Genomic DNA, 6,947 nt, shown 5'->3' on the forward strand with positions numbered 1-6,947 from the left:
TAAGTATAAATATTAAATTTAGGACTAAATTTTTTTAATTATTTCATGAATAAAAAAAAAACAAATTCTTTGTTGCTTTTATTTAATATTATTTTTATTATTTAATTTTATTTTTTCTGTAATTTTTTTTTGTTTTTTGGAGCGTTTTTTAATGTGAAGAGGTTTTTTTGATTGGTAGATTTGATAAGTCAAGGGGGAAGGAGATGATGGAGGAGTTAGATACACTAATCACACATAACACTTAACTTTACTTCACATTCGCCTTAATAGTAATTATAATTAGTAATTATTAATTATTAAAAATCGTACATGTCGAACGCGAGACTCGAACACGGTACCCGACGCACGAGGGTCCTATACCATACCGCGACGCTACGCCGATGATGAGCGACCTCTTACTTCAAGATACTTATAAGCACAACCAATGTTCGGCTTGCCTAATTTAAAACAAATAAGATTCGAATTGGGCTAGCCTAAGTTCGGAAAGCCAAGTTCGCTCCAAACTAGCAAAACTCAGGTTATCGTTACTTGAAACCAGTTCGGCGTTCCCATATGATATATCAGACTTAAGGGATCCATAAAACATTCCTAGTTACGTTCAAATATGGCAAGCCAAACATTTCGTTCTGCCTACCTTGGTTTTTATGAGGTAAAACCTAGGCAAGCCTGAGTTAGGCAAGCCAAACTTGCCCCGAATTGGTTCTTCGGCATATGCCTCACTGAAATTTCTAGTCGGGTACATGAGACACCATGTTTATATGTACAATACACAACTCTTTCATGAGTACACACTTTTATATGTATAGAACTAAAAGGCTTAACCTTGGAAAGACTTAAAGCCACTTAAAATATCTTCTCCCACTCCGTTTTAGAGTACTTTTGCAAGAAACGTCGAAGTTCGTCAAACGTTTGGAATGCCTAACTTGCAGGAAATTATAAAATCCAAAGGTCTACGGAAGTTCGGTTTGCCAAACTTGAAAGTAATTGGGGCCATCTATGGTAAGACGAAGTTTGGCGAATGTTTGGAATACCTAACTTGCAGGAAATTATAAAATCCAAAGGCTTACGAAAGTTCGGTTTACAAAACTTAAAGGTAATTAGGGACATTTATGGCAAGCCAAACTTCGGCAAATCTTTGGTTATCGTTACTTCCAGCTACTCAGGCATTCCAAAGGTTCGCCGAAGTTCGGCTTGCCATAGATGTCCCAAATTACATGCAAATTTGGCATGCCAATCTTCGTTTTGCCTAACGTGGATTTAAGAAGGCGCAAATTAGGCTTGCCTAACTTAGGCAAGCCAAACTTGCCCCTCACTAATTCTTCGGCATTCCTCACTACAATTTCTAGTCGGGAAAAATGAAAAAAAAATTTCTAAAGCCAAAAGGGCGTATGTCTGAAGTTATACGCCCTTTAGGCTTTAGAACACTGAAAATTTAGTGATCTAAAGCCAAAAGGGCATATAATTTTTAACTTCCCGCTAAGAAAATTAAAAATTTTCTAAAAGCGGGAAGTTATTGGTTTTACCCCGTTTTTTGAAAATAGAGTTTTCATCAGATCTATATTCAGCTATACTTAGCTCAAAAAATTTTTTAACGATTAGTTAATAATTTCTTACTTATAATAAGATGTTTTTCATTCTATATATACATATTATGGATTTTAACTACAATTTTATGCAACGAATAAGAAGGAAATTTATAAAAAATATAAAATTTTAGTACGCGAAAAAATTTTTAATTCATATGCTTCTTTAATCGTTGATTAATAATAATAACCAACATGATGAAAATTTAAATTTACTACTATCGAAAATGTTGACTTTTTCAAAATTTTTTTTTCACAAACTTTCTCCGGACAATTTTGAAGACCGTTGTTCGAAATTATGAAAAATCCTGATTTTTTTTATATGCCCTTTTGGCTTTAGACCGATAATTTCCTAAAGCCAAAAGGGCGTATATCTTAAAATACGCCCTTCTGGCGTTAGTACGTCAAAAAATTTTTTTCTGTAGATCTTTACGTTTCGAGCGATTATAAAAAGAATGGCAAAAAAAATTTTTTTTATACGCCCTTTTGGCATTAGGCACGCGATATGTATATATGAAAAATATATAAAAATGCATGTGAGTACTCAAATGAAAGCTCTTGATAAGTGTAACATCGTAATGAGCTTATATCTTTAAAAATGTCAATAATTAACAACTGACATTGCTATCTTGTCTACCATTGACATTTTCAAAGATATAAGCTCATCCTGACGTAACACTCATCGAGACCTTTCATTTGAGTACCCACATCAATTTTTCATATATTTTATATATTGATATATATTATTTATATGTATATATAAAAAATATATATCAAAATGCATGTGGGTACTCAGATGAAAGCTCTTGATGAGTGTAACATCGGGATGAGCTTATATCTTTAAAAACGTCAATATTTAAGAAAGTACAGTGCAATTTATTATGATAAGTTTTCGAAGTAGTTATAAATAGATTAGAATTTCGTGATAAACAAAATTTGTTTATTTATTTATTTTGTCTTGTACATGTCAATGTGGTTATATGTCAAAAATTAATTTATATAATTAAGAGACTAGGAAAAATTTTTCAACGGGTATATCTTTACCGTAAATTGGGTTTGATATTTTTTCAGCGACAGTAATTTATGATTTAAATAATTGATAGAGTATTAAGGAAAATTTTGTAACGAGCATATTATTATTTTCAAAGGAATTTTTATAGTTTAATTTGGTATCATCAGAAAAGTCGAGACAAGAATTAGTGCCTTTTCTCGGTTTTATATATTTTTCAGTGATACTGAATTTTTTATGTCAAATTTTTGGAGGAGTTTTTAATAGTATTTTGGTTCTATAAATTTATTCCGTCACATTTGTTCATTAAATTATTTTTTATTGATCCTGTAATATAGCACTATTATTTAAGATATAAGCTCATTCCGATGTTACACTCATCGAGACATTTCATTTAAGTACCCACACGCATTATGAGTCCTGTAAAAATATTTCTTTTTTCCATAATTTTTTTTTAACCTCAAACTAATTTTAATTTTTTTGCTCAAAATTTTCTACAATTTTTATCAAATTCAAGTTAATTTAGTCATTCAACATTATAAAAGGTTAAAAATTCAAACAATTAGTCTTCAATAATCCAATTTATTTAACAAATACCAATTACAATTTTTACACAAATTAATTAAATTATCTCGCTTAACAACACAATTGTGAATAGTAAGAAATTGTGTAAATTACTAACCTATAGGTTATAATCAATATTTTTGCAAATGAACAGCACTAAATGACACAATAAGTTTACCTTCAGCGTACAACAAAAATATCGGCAATCTTAGATCTACTTCCATATACTCCGGAATGCTGTTCTGATAATTACCAAACTGCGATTGAATAACTTCGGTTCCGACGCTTGACGGACTGAGGTTGTAAGCTGCGGTAATTGCACCATTAGAGTCCATATAATGTCCCCCTATTGAATGACTGATTCGCCACTCTTTGGGAATCCTGATTTCGACATTCCAAGCATTGAATCTCAGACTAGGATTTGGCTTCAAGGTCCAAGAATTACGATTGTCCATCTGTGCCAAAAGATAATCAGAGACGTTATCGAACGGCCTGGCAACAGGATTGATGAATACTGCCCTCCATAGTGTCGGTAAACTTTCATAATGTTCTTTGACAAAGATCTTTTGAGTTACAACTCCGTTTGAGTTTGTATATAACAATCTGAAGAGTGGTCTTTCTATTGACGAGTTTGTAACGAGAGAATCCGGTTTTCCAACTGCCATACCTACGACCAAAGCTGCAAACTGACCAATTTTAAATAATAATTAGTACCCCGAGTAAAAATATTTATATATAAATTGGTTATATATGATTATATATGAAAAATGGCCAAATATAATTATATATAACTATATATAACAATAATTATTTATATATTTATCACATCTTATTTATCACATTAAATCAATAAAGTTAAATCAATAAAATCGAGAGAATTATTAAGTCGTTAAATAAGTTCATTATATGTTTATGTACTTATACTATGTACTATATTAAGAAAATTGTAATTAAATTGTATTTTTCTGTTTATGCTTGCCATTCGGCCACGGCCTTGGCATAAATAAATGATCTATCTATCTATCTATCTTATTAATTATTGGGTTAATTTTATGGATAGAGTATTTAATATGGTCCTACGCAATTTTCTGTAACCAATTAAAATGCAAAAAAAATTAGGAAAACGGTTGACCCTGAAGGCCATCCCTGCAACTTCCCCCTTATTCCATACTTGGGCGCTTAAAATTGCACCAATGACGTTTTTGAGCTCTTCCATACAAGCTCAAGAATACAATTCATGGGTTATTTTGAGCTCTTCGAGCTCAAAAGTTTGATAGAGATTTGATAAGACACTATTTTTTTAATTTTTAAACCGCAATAACTTTTGAATGAATAAAGCGATTTTTACGCGGTTGGCAGCATTCGACGCAGTATTTCAAGCCTTACGAAGAATTTAAAATTTTGAATTGATCGCGCTAGGAATTTCGGAGTTATTCCGAAAAAACACTTTTTTCGGTTTTCTTTCGTTCACAATATCTCTCGAACGAATCGGTTTATTCATTCAAAAGTTATTGTGGTTTAAAAATTCAAAAAATAGTGTCTTATCAAATCTCTATCAGACTTTTGAGCTCGAAGAGCCCAAAAGCATAGGAAAGCAATCTCTTTGAGCTCGAAGAGCTCAAAATAACCCATAAATTGTATTTTTGAGCTCGAAGAGCTGAAAAACGTCATTGGTGCAATTTTAAGCACCTAAGTATGGAATTAGCGGGAAGTTGCAGGGATGGCCTTCAGGGTCAACCGTTTTCCGAATTTTTCGGTTTTCTTTCGTTCACGATATCTCTCGAACGAATCAACCGATTTTGACCGGACTGGTGGCGATCGACGTGGTTTTTTGAGGTTGAGAGCTGATTGGTTTCTGGAAATGAACCATCAAGCCGTTTAAAAGTTATTCCAAAAAAACCACATTAAAAAAAAAAATTTTTTTCAGTTTTTTGAAGATTTCTCAAAATCTATTGATCTGAATCAGTCCAAATAGTTTTCAAAATCTAAGTTAGATCAAGCCCTTTTGAATGGCACCAACCATGATAAAATCGGTCAAACCGTTCAAAAGTTATAAGCGGTTCACATACTTTCACACACACACACACACACACACACACACACACACACACACACACACACACACACACACACACACACACACACACACACACACACACACACACACACACACACACACACACATACAGACACCGTGACAACCTCGCGGGGATAGTCAGGGAAGCTTCCTGTGACCTTCAAACGTCGAGATCTGATGAAAACTCGATTTTTGCAAAATGGGGTGAAAACAATAACTTTCCGATTTTTGAAAATCTTCGATTTTCTTAGCGGGAAGTTAAAAAAATATCTAGATATAATTTTACGGCTATAGCACCAACGGTCACCCATCTAACTATTAACCCTGCTCAATGCTGCTTAACTTTGGTGATCTCCGTGCGTCTTGAAGTTTCTGTCTGCTGTGCTGCTGTCTTAGATGATAACGATTGTATGATCTACATAATGTATCATATGAGTTTATCATAAATATATTATAAAAATTGATTTTATAATATATTTCGATAGTCATAATTCATAATTTATTTATTTTACGTAATCTCATTATAATATAACACTTATTTGAATAATAAAATAAATAATGATTTTATTACTATAGGTAATAGCAAAACAGACCAAAACATCTTATAGGAAATGTAACAAATTTTGTATTTCAGAATTATTTAAACGTAATTATAAAAATCATTTTACACTTTTTGGGATTACCAAAAAAAAAATTTTTTTCAAAGAAAAAATTTTTATATACGTTAATTATATATAAGCATAAATAATTATATATACTTATATATTGGACTACATATAATCTTGCATGGCTGTATATTGCTCCATATATAGTCATATATAATTATATATGACCTCATATACAATTCCATATATAATCATGTATGATTATATAGAATTATATATAATTGTATATAATTATATATGTGATTCCATATATATGATTATATACAATTATATATGATTATATAGAAAAATTTTTTCTCGGGTCTAAATTTTATGATCACTGATAAACAAAATATCTTTATTCAAGAAAAATATTCTTGCTCCAAGAAAATTATTTTGAAGAGAACTAATTGACTTATTACAAGAAATTCTTGTCTTGAATTAATGTTTCTTGGAGTGAGAGATCTAATCACTTCGATCGATAACATTTTTACTTTATTCAAAAACGTGAAGAGAATTGTTTTATTCAAAAACGATTCTCTTCAATAAAGAATAATTTTATTTCATTTCAAGAATTATTGATTGTTGATTCAAGAACAAATTTTTTTATTCATAATGTTATAAGTTTAAGTCAGAAAAAAACTTTGAAGTAAAAAATTTTCTATTTCTCTATATGCCGAAAAATATTTATTAATACAGAGAATAGCAAAAATACAAAAATTTATATGCTTAAAACAAGTAAAATAATATGTTAATTTTCGAGTCGCACCATACTTGGAACAAGTCGGTAATATCTTGAACCAATGTTACCGTTTATCTTGATCCAAGAGAAAGAAATTCTTGGGCGAATTTTTATATATCTTATTTTAATACAACCAAGTTTTTTGATTCGAGAATTAATTTCTTAATTTAAGAGAAATTAAAAACTTAATAAAAGAATTACATTTTGAAGAAAAAGTTATTTTTGAGTTAAGTAATTTTTTTATCAGTGTAAACTTACCAAAAAGGAGAGCGCGACATTCATCTTGATACTTTGTTAGCCGAAACAAAACTTGTTCTATGCATTTAGT

The sequence above is a fragment of the Cotesia glomerata genome, linkage group LG4, assembly GCF_020080835.1.
Source record: "Cotesia glomerata isolate CgM1 linkage group LG4, MPM_Cglom_v2.3, whole genome shotgun sequence".
Taxonomy (NCBI): Eukaryota; Metazoa; Arthropoda; class Insecta; order Hymenoptera; family Braconidae; genus Cotesia; species Cotesia glomerata.